The sequence below is a fragment of the Myxine glutinosa genome, chromosome 10 (assembly GCF_964187855.1).
Source record: "Myxine glutinosa chromosome 10, kmMyxGlut1.1, whole genome shotgun sequence".
Lineage (NCBI taxonomy): Eukaryota > Metazoa > Chordata > Myxini > Myxiniformes > Myxinidae > Myxine > Myxine glutinosa.
In genome coordinates this window covers 91,136,587-91,150,205 of record NC_136270.1, presented here as the reverse complement: position 1 = coordinate 91,150,205, position 13,619 = coordinate 91,136,587, and the positions used below count along the sequence as shown (strand labels likewise).

General features: G+C 40.7%; 1 protein-coding gene across 3 annotated transcripts in view; it reads right to left on the bottom strand.

Annotated features, from left to right (window-relative positions):
- Positions 1–8,897, bottom strand: part of ARID3A (AT-rich interaction domain 3A) — a 206,376-nt gene extending 197,479 nt beyond the window's left edge. For all 3 annotated transcript variants that reach the window (XM_078785887.1, XM_078785888.1, XM_078785889.1), the window contains exon 1: positions 8,777–8,897. The gene's annotated coding sequence lies outside the window, so the exon portion shown is untranslated. The remainder of the gene's footprint in view (positions 1–8,776) is intronic.
- Positions 8,898–13,619: the final 4,722 nt, after the last annotated feature.

The following is a 13,619-nucleotide window of genomic DNA, read 5'->3' as shown; positions in this document are numbered from 1 at the left end:
GAAAAATCAATCATAAGCAACTCGATTTACAAGAATTTGTCTGCAGTAACACCTTGTGTTGAAAAATCAATCATAAACAACTCGATTTACAGGAATTGATCTGCAGTAACACCTTGTGTTGAAAAATCAATCAGAAGCAACTCGATTTACAAGAATTTATCTGCAGTAACGCCTTGTGTTGAAAAATCAATCAGAAGCAACTCGATTTACAAGAATTTGTCTGCAGAAACACCTTGTGTTGAAAAATCAATCAGAAGCAACTCGATTTTCAGGAATTTGTCTGCAGAAACACCTTGTGTTGAAAAATCAATCAGAAGCAACTCGATTTTTAGGATTTTGTCTGCAGTAACACCTTGTGTTGAAAAATCAATCATAAACAACTCGATTTTCAGGAATTTGTCTGCAGTAACACCTTGTGTTGAAAAATCAATCAGAAGCAACTCGACTTACAAGAATTTGTCTGCAGAAACACCTTGTGTTGAAAAATCAATCAGAAGCAACTCGATTTTCAGGATTTTGTCTGCAGTAACACCTTGTGTTGAAAAATCAATCATAAACAACTCGATTTTCAGGAATTTGTCTGCAGTAACACCTTGTGTTGAAAAATCAATCAGAAGCAACTCGACTTACAAGAATTTGTCTGCAGTAACACCTTGTGTTGAAAAATCAATCAGCAGCAACTCGATTTTCAGGAATTTGTCTGCAGAAACACCTTGTGTTGAAAAATCAATCATAAACAACTCGATTTTCAGGAATTGATCTGCAGTAACACCTTGTGTTGAAAAATCAATCATAAACAACTTGATTTTCAGGAATTGATCTGCAGTAACACCTTGTGTTGAAAAATCAATCATAAGCAACTCGATTTACAAGAATTTGTCTGCAGTAACACCTTGTGTTGGAAAATCAATCATAAACAACTCGATTTACAAGAATTTGTCTGCAGTAACACCTTGTGTTGAAAAATCAATCAGAAGCAACTCGATTTTCAGGAATTTGTCTGCAGTAACACCTTGTGTTGAAAAATCAATCATAAACAACTCGATTTTCAGGAATTTGTCTGCAGTAACACCTTGTGTTGAAAAATCAATCAGAAGCAACTCGATTTACAAGAATTTGTCTGCAGTAACACCTTGTGGTGAAAAATCAATCAGAAGCAACTCGATTTTCAGGAATTTGTCTGCAGAAACACCTTGTGTTGAAAAATCAATCAGAAGCAACTCGATTTACAAGAATTTGTCTGCAGTAACACCTTGTGTTGAAAAATCAATCAGAAGCAACTCGATTTACAAGAATTTATCTGCAGTAACACCTTGTGTGGAAAAATCAATCAGAAGCAACTCGATTTACAAGAATTTGTCTGCAGTAACACCTTGTGTTGAAAAATCAATCAGAAGCAACTCGATTTTCAGGAATTGATCTGCAGTAACACCTTGTGTTGAAAAATCAATCAGAAGCAACTCGATTTACAAGAATTTGTCTGCAGTAACACCTTGTGTTGAAAAATCAATCAGAAGCAACTCGATTTACAAGAATTTGTCTGCAGTAACCCCTTGTGGTGAAAAATCAATCAGAAGCAACTCGATTTTCAGGAATTTGTCTGCAGAAACACCTTGTGTTGAAAAATCAATCAGAAGCAACTCGATTTTCAGGAATTGGTCTGCAGTAACACCTTGTGTTGAAAAATCAATCATAAACAACTCGATTTACAGGAATTGATCTGCAGTAACACCTTGTGTTGAAAAATCAATCAGAAGCAACTCGATTTACAAGAATTTATCTGCAGTAACGCCTTGTGTTGAAAAATCAATCAGAAGCAACTCGATTTACAAGAATTTGTCTGCAGAAACACCTTGTGGTGAAAAATCAATCAGAAGCAGCAACTCGATTTTCAGGAATTTGTCTGCAGAAACACCTTGTGTTGAAAAATCAATCAGAAGCAACTCGATTTTCAGGAATTGATCTGCAGTAACACCTTGTGTTGAAAAATCAATCAGAAGCAACTCGATTTACAAGAATTTGTCTGCAGTAACACCTTGTGGTGAAAAATCAATCAGAAGCAACTCGATTTTCAGGAATTTGTCTGCAGAAACACCTTGTGTTGAAAAATCAATCAGAAGCAACTCGATTTTCAGGAATTGATCTGCAGTAACACCTTGTGTTGAAAAATCAATCATAAACAACTCGATTTACAGGAATTGATCTGCAGTAACACCTTGTGTTGAAAAATCAATCAGAAGCAACTCGATTTACAAGAATTTATCTGCAGTAACGCCTTGTGTTGAAAAATCAATCAGAAGCAACTCGATTTACAAGAATTTGTCTGCAGAAACACCTCGTGTTGAAAAATCAATCAGAAGCAACTCGATTTTCAGGAATTTGTCTGCAGAAACACCTTGTGTTGAAAAATCAATCAGAAGCAACTCGATTTTTAGGATTTTGTCTGCAGTAACACCTTGTGTTGAAAAATCAATCATAAACAACTCGATTTTCAGGAATTTGTCTGCAGTAACACCTTGTGTTGAAAAATCAATCAGAAGCAACTCGACTTACAAGAATTTGTCTGCAGTAACACCTTGTGTTGAAAAATCAATCAGCAGCAACTCGATTTTCAGGAATTTGTCTGCAGAAACACCTTGTGTTGAAAAATCAATCATAAACAACTCGATTTTCAGGAATTGATCTGCAGTAACACCTTGTGTTGAAAAATCAATCATAAACAACTTGATTTTCAGGAATTGATCTGCAGTAACACCTTGTGTTGAAAAATCAATCATAAGCAACTCGATTTACAAGAATTTGTCTGCAGTAACACCTTGTGGTGAAAAATCAATCAGAAGCAACTCGGTTTTCAGGAATTTGTCTGCAGTAACACCTTGTGTTGAAAAATCAATCATCAGCAACTCGATTTACAGGAATTGATCTGCAGTAACACCTTGTGTTGAAAAATCAATCATAAACAACTCGATTTTCAGGAATTTATCTGCAGTAACACCTTGTGTGGAAAAATCAATCAGAAGCAACTCGATTTACAAGAATTTATCTGCAGTAACGCCTTGTGTTGAAAAATCAATCAGAAGCAACTCGATTTACAAGAATTTGTCTGCAGAAACACCTCGTGTTGAAAAATCAATCAGAAGCAACTCGATTTTCAGGAATTTGTCTGCAGAAACACCTTGTGTTGAAAAATCAATCATCAGCAACTCGATTTTCAGGAATTGATCTGCAGTAACACCTTGTGTTGAAAAATCAATCATAAACAACTCGATTTACAGGAATTGATCTGCAGTAACACCTTGTGTTGAAAAATCAATCAGAAGCAACTCGATTTACAAGAATTTATCTGCAGTAACGCCTTGTGTTGAAAAATCAATCAGAAGCAACTCGATTTACAAGAATTTGTCTGCAGAAACACCTCGTGTTGAAAAATCAATCAGAAGCAACTCGATTTTCAGGAATTTGTCTGCAGAAACACCTTGTGTTGAAAAATCAATCAGAAGCAACTCGATTTTTAGGATTTTGTCTGCAGTAACACCTTGTGTTGAAAAATCAATCATAAACAACTCGATTTTCAGGAATTTGTCTGCAGTAACACCTTGTGTTGAAAAATCAATCAGAAGCAACTCGACTTACAAGAATTTGTCTGCAGTAACACCTTGTGTTGAAAAATCAATCAGCAGCAACTCGATTTTCAGGAATTTGTCTGCAGAAACACCTTGTGTTGAAAAATCAATCATAAACAACTCGATTTTCAGGAATTGATCTGCAGTAACACCTTGTGTTGAAAAATCAATCATAAACAACTTGATTTTCAGGAATTGATCTGCAGTAACACCTTGTGTTGAAAAATCAATCATAAGCAACTCGATTTACAAGAATTTGTCTGCAGTAACACCTTGTGGTGAAAAATCAATCAGAAGCAACTCGATTTTCAGGAATTTGTCTGCAGTAACACCTTGTGTTGAAAAATCAATCAGAAGCAACTCGATTTACAAGAATTTGTCTGCAGTAACACCTTGTGTTGAAAAATCAATCATAAACAACTCGATTTTCAGGAATTTATCTGCAGTAACACCTTGTGTTGAAAAATCAATCATAAACAACTCGATTTACAGGAATTGATCTGCAGTAACACCTTGTGTTGAAAAATCAATCAGAAGCAACTCGATTTACAAGAATTTATCTGCAGTAACGCCTTGTGTTGAAAAATCAATCAGAAGCAACTCGATTTACAAGAATTTGTCTGCAGAAACACCTTGTGTTGAAAAATCAATCAGAAGCAACTCGATTTTCAGGAATTTGTCTGCAGAAACACCTTGTGTTGAAAAATCAATCAGAAGCAACTCGATTTTTAGGATTTTGTCTGCAGTAACACCTTGTGTTGAAAAATCAATCATAAACAACTCGATTTTCAGGAATTTGTCTGCAGTAACACCTTGTGTTGAAAAATCAATCAGAAGCAACTCGACTTACAAGAATTTGTCTGCAGTAACACCTTGTGTTGAAAAATCAATCAGCAGCAACTCGATTTTCAGGAATTTGTCTGCAGAAACACCTTGTGTTGAAAAATCAATCATAAACAACTCGATTTTCAGGAATTGATCTGCAGTAACACCTTGTGTTGAAAAATCAATCATAAACAACTTGATTTTCAGGAATTGATCTGCAGTAACACCTTGTGTTGAAAAATCAATCATAAGCAACTCGATTTACAAGAATTTGTCTGCAGTAACACCTTGTGTTGAAAAATCAATCATAAACAACTCGATTTACAGGAATTGATCTGCAGTAACACCTTGTGTTGAAAAATCAATCAGAAGCAACTCGATTTACAAGAATTTATCTGCAGTAACGCCTTGTGTTGAAAAATCAATCAGAAGCAACTCGATTTACAAGAATTTGTCTGCAGAAACACCTTGTGTTGAAAAATCAATCAGAAGCAACTCGATTTTCAGGAATTTGTCTGCAGAAACACCTTGTGTTGAAAAATCAATCAGAAGCAACTCGATTTTTAGGATTTTGTCTGCAGTAACACCTTGTGTTGAAAAATCAATCATAAACAACTCGATTTTCAGGAATTTGTCTGCAGTAACACCTTGTGTTGAAAAATCAATCAGAAGCAACTCGACTTACAAGAATTTGTCTGCAGAAACACCTTGTGTTGAAAAATCAATCAGAAGCAACTCGATTTTCAGGATTTTGTCTGCAGTAACACCTTGTGTTGAAAAATCAATCATAAACAACTCGATTTTCAGGAATTTGTCTGCAGTAACACCTTGTGTTGAAAAATCAATCAGAAGCAACTCGACTTACAAGAATTTGTCTGCAGTAACACCTTGTGTTGAAAAATCAATCAGCAGCAACTCGATTTTCAGGAATTTGTCTGCAGAAACACCTTGTGTTGAAAAATCAATCATAAACAACTCGATTTTCAGGAATTGATCTGCAGTAACACCTTGTGTTGAAAAATCAATCATAAACAACTTGATTTTCAGGAATTGATCTGCAGTAACACCTTGTGTTGAAAAATCAATCATAAGCAACTCGATTTACAAGAATTTGTCTGCAGTAACACCTTGTGTTGGAAAATCAATCATAAACAACTCGATTTACAAGAATTTGTCTGCAGTAACACCTTGTGTTGAAAAATCAATCAGAAGCAACTCGATTTTCAGGAATTTGTCTGCAGTAACACCTTGTGTTGAAAAATCAATCATAAACAACTCGATTTTCAGGAATTTGTCTGCAGTAACACCTTGTGTTGAAAAATCAATCAGAAGCAACTCGATTTGCAAGAATGTCTGCAGTAACACCTTGTGTTGAAAAATCAATCAGAAGCAACTCGATTTACAAGAATTTGTGTGCAGTAACACCTTGTGTTGAAAAATCAATCAGAAGCAACTCGATTTTCATGTATTTGTCTGCAGAAACACCTTGTGTTGAAAAATCAATCAGAAGCAACTCGATTTTCAGGAATTTGTCTGCAGTAACAACTTATGTTGAAAAATCAATCATCAGCAACTCGATTTTCAAGAATTTGTCTGCAGTACAAACTTGTGTTGAAAAATCAATCATAAACAACTCGATTTTCAGGAATTTGTCTGCAGTAACACCTTGTGTTGAAAAATCAATCAGAAGCAACTCGATTTACAAGAATTTGTCTGCAGAAACACCTTGTGTTGAAAAATCAATCAGAAGCAACTCGATTTTCAGGAATTGATCTGCAGTAACACCTTGTGTTGAAAAATCAATCATAAACAACTTGATTTTCAGGAATTTGTCTGCAGTAACACCTTGTGTTGAAAAATCAATCATAAGCAACTCGATTTTCAAGAATTGATCTGCAGTAACACCTTGTGTTGAAAAATCAATCAGAAGTAACCCAATTTTCAACAATTTGTCTGCAGTAACACCTTGTGTTGAAAAATCATAAAACACTCGATTTTCCAGAATTTGTCTGCAGTAACACCTTGTGTTGAAAAATCAATCATAAGCAACCCAATTTTCAACAATTTGTCTGCAGTAACACCTTGTGTTGAGAAATCATAAACCACTCGATTTTCCAGAATTTGTCCGCAGTAACACCTTGTGTTGAAAAATCATAAACCACTCGATGTTCCAGAATTTGTCTGAAGCAACACCTTGTGCTGAAAAAGGAATCATAAGCAACCCAATTTTCAAGAATTTGTCTGAAGCAACACCTTGTGCTGAAAAAGGAATCATAAGCAACCCAATTTTCAAGAATTTGTCTGCAGTAACAGCTTGTGTTGAAAAATCAATCAGCAGCAACTCGATTTTCAGGAATTTGTCTGCAGAAACACCTTGTGCTGAAAAATTAATCAGAAGCAACTCGATTTTCAAGAATATGTCTGCAGTAACACCCTTGTGTTGAAAAATCAATCATAAGCAACTCAATTTTCAAGAATTTGTCTGCAATAACACCTTATGCTGAAAAATCATAAGCAACTCGATTTTCAAGAATTTGTCTGCAGTAACACATTGTGCTGAAAAATCATTTTAAAAGTCCATTTTCAAGAATTTGTCTGCAGTAACACCTTGTGCTGAAAAATAATAAACTCGATTTTGAAGAAACTGTCTGCAGTAACACCTTGTGCTGAAAAATCATTTTAAAAAACTATTTTCAAGAATGTCTTTTGAACTTTTTCTCTCTTCGTTTTATCTTCGCAGATGAGTGCATTAGGGAAACACATCAAAGGACGAGATACCTTTTTGAGAATTTTAATATTTTGAGAACTTTGATCCAATTTTTTGAGAAAAACCTTCAAGAAGTTTTCAAATCACATTTATAGATCCGTTTATTTTAATCCCTGAGATTGTTTATGTATATGAGCCTAGATCTTGCTTTTCACCTGACATGTTGGAAAGATACAGCTGCTATCATTATTATTATTATTATCAATTTGCATAAGCTGTAGTGCGCGTCACATGACGTAGTGTAACTGCTAATCGAAGCAAATGTCAAACGTGTGTGTATGTGTGTATGTGTGTATGTATGTATATGTATGTATGCCATGAACTCGTAATCGGCGATGGGGCACATATAAATAAAGGGACAAATAAAAGTTTGAAAAGCAAATTTAACTCACAACTATATTTCAGAAACAAAATAAAGTTTCTAAAATTACAGTTTTCATCGAAAAGTAAGAAATCGGAGTCCTGTATCTCACATCAATTATTGTCATCAATATCATTATGAATCAATAGGACAATACGTTAGACATTATTAGGCGACCACCAAGTGTACTAATCCCAACGCACTGCTGGCGCCGATACGTCGCGCAGACAAGAGACAAATAAAATGTCAAAAAGTTTGCAGAAATTAGCAATGTGTATGTATACAGACAAAAACATCGCACAAACGATAGAAAAGCAGATCTACTTAGAAACACCCAGACGATTTTTGTCCAGAGAAAGATCCTAACCATTTGTAAGTAAACGGATGTCATGGAAAGGACATTACGTGGAGCACTTTACACCTGGGTGACGGTCTTGCTCTCACTACGTACGCATGTGTACAGTCTGCCTCTTTGTCTGCAGGATATCCGCTCACTGTGTTCGTTTCCTTGGACAAAGGTCCCCGATTCGAATCCTGAATAGTCGCGACACAAGCTCGAGCTGATTGTTTGCTCTTTGTATCAGTTACTGTCCTGTTAATGTTGTTGTTGTCGTCGTCATTATTGTTGTTGTTATTAATGTTTGTTTAGAAGAGGCTAAAAAAATGCAGCGCTCTCGCGTCTGTCAAACGTGAAGAAGCATCGCGAGAGAAACAAATACAAAGACAATGAGAGACAAAGACGGACAAGGATGTACGTAGGGCGGAGTGGTGGTATGACAGAGATAGACATGCGCGAGACGGGAGCAAGACGACAGAGCGGCGCCGTGTTGGACACGAGCAGCGTCGGGCGAAGGTCGCTGAAGAGACGGGCGGTGAGGTGACGGCGACGACGGTCGAAGGCGGGAGGCGCGGGGTTAGAATACGAGAATCAAGATCAAATTATTGTAACATAGAGACATTATAAAGTGCTAGACAGATGGAGTCGTCGGTACGGGACAACGCGGGGATAACGAGGTGCGTAATCTGGTGTATCCACGGGAAACGGTGGAAGAGACACTGAGGAGAAAAAGGCGGCGAGCGACACAGCCCGCGCGAGTGTGAGGTAAAGAGACAGAGACGGACAAATGGGCGAGCGACACACATCCCGCGCGAGTGATCAGGTAAAGAGACAGAGACGGACATTGATCGTCCGCTCCTTACCGGGAAGAGCCCGGAGCGCGTCTCGTCGCGACTCGGGCTCGGACCGCGGCTCGCTGCCTATCGCGGCCGCCTGCCCGGGTCACTCTCCCTGGCTCTGTCCCCCTGTCCCGACCCTCTGTGTCCCCCCGCAACCCCCATCCACCCCCAACCCCTCCGCTCTGCCTGCGGTCCTCCCTCTGCCTTCTTCGCACGCCCATCGCTGCTCGCCAACGCCCCGCGCGTCCCTCCCCCTACCGGCTGTCCAGCTCCTCTGCCTCTACATATCGCGCCTTCCTCTACCCCATCTCCACCCGTCGCTCACTCGTACTCTAATTGCACCTGTCTGGCAAAGACAGGTGCAATTAGACGGAGTGAGCGACGGGTAGAGATAGGGTGAAGCAGGGGAGGGGAGGGGTTTATTCTGGGGGAGGGGAGAAGTAAAGGTAGCTTCGGGCTGCGTTGGGGGGGGGGCAATTTTGTTCATGCAGGTGTATTGTGTACAGTGTATATTAAATATTAGTGTTGTGTTTCAGTAAAAAAATATTTAAAACTGTAATTTGTTAATTGACTTTCTGGTCTTGTTAGGGATTCACCTGAGCACATCCACCCCTAACTTGTGTTGAAGCGAAACAAACACACGCAGCAGGAGCAGCTACACTGCAAGCCTTCCATATATATGTCTACCTGTCGCTCACCAGCCTCACCTACTCTCTAATTGCACCTGTCTATCGTTCCGCCACTGTCATAACCCCCACCCTTCTCCCGCACATTGCTAATGATATCCCCCCTTGCTCTGCCCCCTTTTTATCCCTTCTCAGCATTCCCCTCTCTCAGCAAAGCAAACAAACAAGTTGGTTTGTACTCCGAGCCCCGAAACTTATTATTTCTTCTTCAAATTTCAAATTTAATATGTGTTTGTGTGTATGTGTGTGTGTACGTGTGTGTGTGTGTGTGTGTGTGTGTGTGTGTGTGTGTGTGTGTGTGTGTGTGTGTGTACGTGTGTGTGTGTGTGTGTGTGTGTGTGTGTGTGTGTGTACGTGTGTGTGTGTACGTGTGTTTGTGTGTGTGTGTACGTATGTGTGTGTGCGTGTGTGTGTGTGTACGTGTGTGTGTGGGTGTGTGTGTGTACGTGTGTGTGTGTTTGTGTGTGTGTGTACGTATGTGTGTGTGCGTGTGTGTGTGTGTACGTGTGTGTGTGGGTGTGTACATGTGTGTGTGTGTGTGTGTGTACGTGTGTGTGTGTGTGTTTTGTCTGTGTGTGTGTACGTGTGTGTGTGTGTGTGTGTGTGTGTGTGTTTTGTCTGTGTGTGTACGTGTGTGTGTGTGTGTTTGTGTGTGTGTGTGTGTGTGTGTGTGTGTGTGTACGTGTGTGTGTGTGTACGTGTGTGTGTGTACGCGTTTGTATACACATGCATGTTGTTGTTTTTTTAAGGGAGGGACTTGTCCTGAGCTCAGGTTATGACATTCGCCACTCAATGTCCATGTGGAGCAGCTAGTTGCAAACGAATCACCTCGAGGAAAACTAAACACAGCTTCCTCCCTGACGTCCTCAGTGGCCAGAATAAGCAGACGGTGCTTTAATATGGCGAAGGTGATAATTGCCATTATATGCGGACCTTACAGGGTATGCATTGATCAAAGGGATTGCCAATGAGCCAGTTTCACAAAAAAGAAATCCCGGGATTATTGTTACACTAATTCTATAGGCCTATAAACTCAGGCAATGAACATGTGAAAACAATCTGGAACTCGAAGCAAGAGGGTGCAATGAAAGGTACAGCAACGTGGCACTCAAATTCCGAATGCACAAAACAAGGGTAATCAACTGAGGGTCCCCCGCTAAAATAGCCTATTAGTAGTCGTTTGCATGGAGTCTAAACAAGCACATGTTGCAAGTCAGCAGTCCTTAGGCTTTCAAATCAAATATTTCAAGAACTACAGACGTGAAAAAGATCAACCTTGAAGCGCAGCCAGCTCACACCCACAACAACCGGTGCCCAAGCGTTCCATCCACCATGCTCTGAAGGCAGGAGTGTCAGCAAACAATGGGGAGCATCGGTCCAACATGGGACACAGCTCATGTGAAGTCCAGATGAGCTATTGTTCTCCAGCAGAGATCTCACCAAGAGCATTCCGACCAATCTGCACCTCAGGCTTCCTCATCCAGTGCAACATTCGTCCAATTGATCACTGGTCTCTCTCCCTCTCTCTCTCTCTCCCTCTGTCTCTCACTTCTCCTACTACGTTATTGCATCACCTTATAGTGCTCTAAACCAATCGGCCAGACTGATCATTCGGTCTTTCTCAAACAAGACAAATCAATGACAATGTCCATTTAATCATTGTTGACTCGGTCAATGGGTTTCATTATGTGCATGAGCTTGTTGCTATGCGCTCATGGTTAGCACTCCATCGTAATGCGCCACATTGCGCCAGCACCTCAGAAGTGGCAGAACCAAAATATTTGGAGGCCACCCGTTCCTTTCTCCTGAGATATCTCTAATGTGCCTTTATTTGATCCCTGGAAATCTGTTGCTTGTGCCATTGAGGTGCCACTAGATGTTTTTTTGTATAATAGGTTGAGGCTTGTATAAGAGCTAACACATAGAACATATAATAAAGGGAGTGGGAGACAAGAGGGGCTGAGAGAGAGGGAAGCACAACAACAGTAGGGAATGGGGACATGAGGAGATCTGTGGAAGAGAGAGGATTTCGGCATTGGGCGGTGTACACAGGATAAAAAAGATGGGCACTACAGGGGATTTCAGGAGAGGAAACGGCACCTGAAGGACCTTGCAGGGTGTTTCTGTTTGGGGTGCATTAACGGGGGTAGAAAAGATCAATGTTTTGGAAGGGGGAAGATAAGAGATGGTGGTGAACAGCTGTTTCGATGACCTGGAGGGAGGAGTGGGATTGAAGAGAGTGAGGGAGTTTGTTCCAGAGGCGGGAGTAAAGAGGAATGAAGGAGTGAAAGTGAGCAGGGAGTCTTGATTTTGGCAGTTTCACCAGAAGAGGGTTACTGGCAGACCTTGTGTGTCCTGCAGAAATAGTTGGGGGACAAAGCACAGACAGAATAGTGGGTGCAAGTCCGAAGAGAAGTCTGTAGAAGACAGAGAAACTGCCAACCTGGTGCAGTGAGAGAGTGGAGGCCCTCAGAATCAGCTTCATCACGAAAGATACATCCTAAAAACCTTGGTTTCTACAGCGTGAAGCCGAGCTAGGTGTGAGGCAGGAGCAACAGCCGAGGCGGGAGAGCCATACTCCATCAAACTGAGGATGAAAGCTTTGTTGGTGGTTGTAGCTCAGTAGTGTCAAGGAAGGACTTCGTACAACGGAGAATGCCCAGTCTGCGACTGGCTTTGGAGGCCAGCCTGGAAATGTGGTTTTCCCAGGAAAGATCATGACAGACAGTGAGACCCAAAAACTTGAGTGACAGAACTTATTGGAGAGGATTGTTGAGAAAGTAGATGGGAGGGTTTTCCAGATGGTCTTTTCGGAGAGACATAGTGAGAGTGTGAGATTTGTCAGGATTGAAAGACATGTTCCACTTGTTTGAACAGTTTTTGATTTTATCCAGGTCTGCAGAGAGTGAAGAGGCTGCTGCCTGCCGATCTGAGGCATGAGATATGGAGCAGCAGAGAGTGGAGTCATCAGCAAAAAGATAGAGAGGATTTTCCAGAGAGTCGGAGTGATCATTGATGAAGACCAGAAAAACACAGGGCCCAGAACACTGCCTTGGGGAACTCCAGCCTGAAAAAGGAAGAGGAGATGAGGGAATTCCATTTAGAGCCTCCCGTTGACGACGACAGGAGAGGAAGTCTGCAAGCCATGCATGGAGATTTATATGAATACCATAAGAGGAGTGTTTGGTGAGCAGGGCGGGTGCAAGACCGTATCGAAGGTACGAGATATGTCAAGAGAGATGTCTCTGATTTCCTATCTGGCATTGAAGACATCCATCCATTTCTGAGACAGCAGAAGCAGTATGTCCAGACTAGAGTGGCCTTGTCTGAACCCAAATTGATGATCTGAGATCAGGCCATTGGAGAATAGGAAGTGGACTGGACTCAAACGACAACTCACAAACGCTTACAGAATAGTTCATATACAGGGTCTGTCAGGGAGGTGTGACGATTTTCAGAAAACTCGTACACAGTTATTTTTAGTCAAATTTCAATTTTTATTTTTTTTAAAGACTACATATATAATGCCATGTAATACACTGTAACAAAGACATTTTTAAAATGTAATTCATGTTTGAAAAATGACATCATCTAAATGGCGGCTGTTCTTGTCCAAGCATTCTTGCAGACGCGCGGAAAAGTTCCAGCATTTCTCAGCACAGCAGCATCCCTCAGCAGTTCCAGCAATCTTTCTGCGAACGTAAACCGCCGTACGAAATCATTCTGCTGCAGTTCTTGAACCACCATGATTTTGTACACGTGATAATGAAGGTCCAAGTGCAAAATTCGACGAACTGATCTGTCTGACATCCGTAGAGCACGAGCGTGCCGTACCGCTGACCGACGAGGGCTGGCCTCCACAGCTTGTCGAACCCTTTCGATGTTTTCCGGGGTCCTAACGGTTCGATCACCTCCCCGAGCTGCTCCCGGCCTCACAGATCCAGTTGTCCTGAAGTTTTTTACCAACTTCAATATTGTGTTTCGAGACGGAACGGCGCCACGTCGACCAACATTGAAGTGAGTACGAAATCTGCGCTGTGTAAGCACCACCGAACTACCCGTTTGAATAAACGTCTCAACAACAAAGACGCGATGTTCAATCGTCCACAGCTCCATGGCTACTGAAATGGCGCTTAACAACGAGTAACCAACAGCCATCACGCATGCGCTAGACCCCCCAC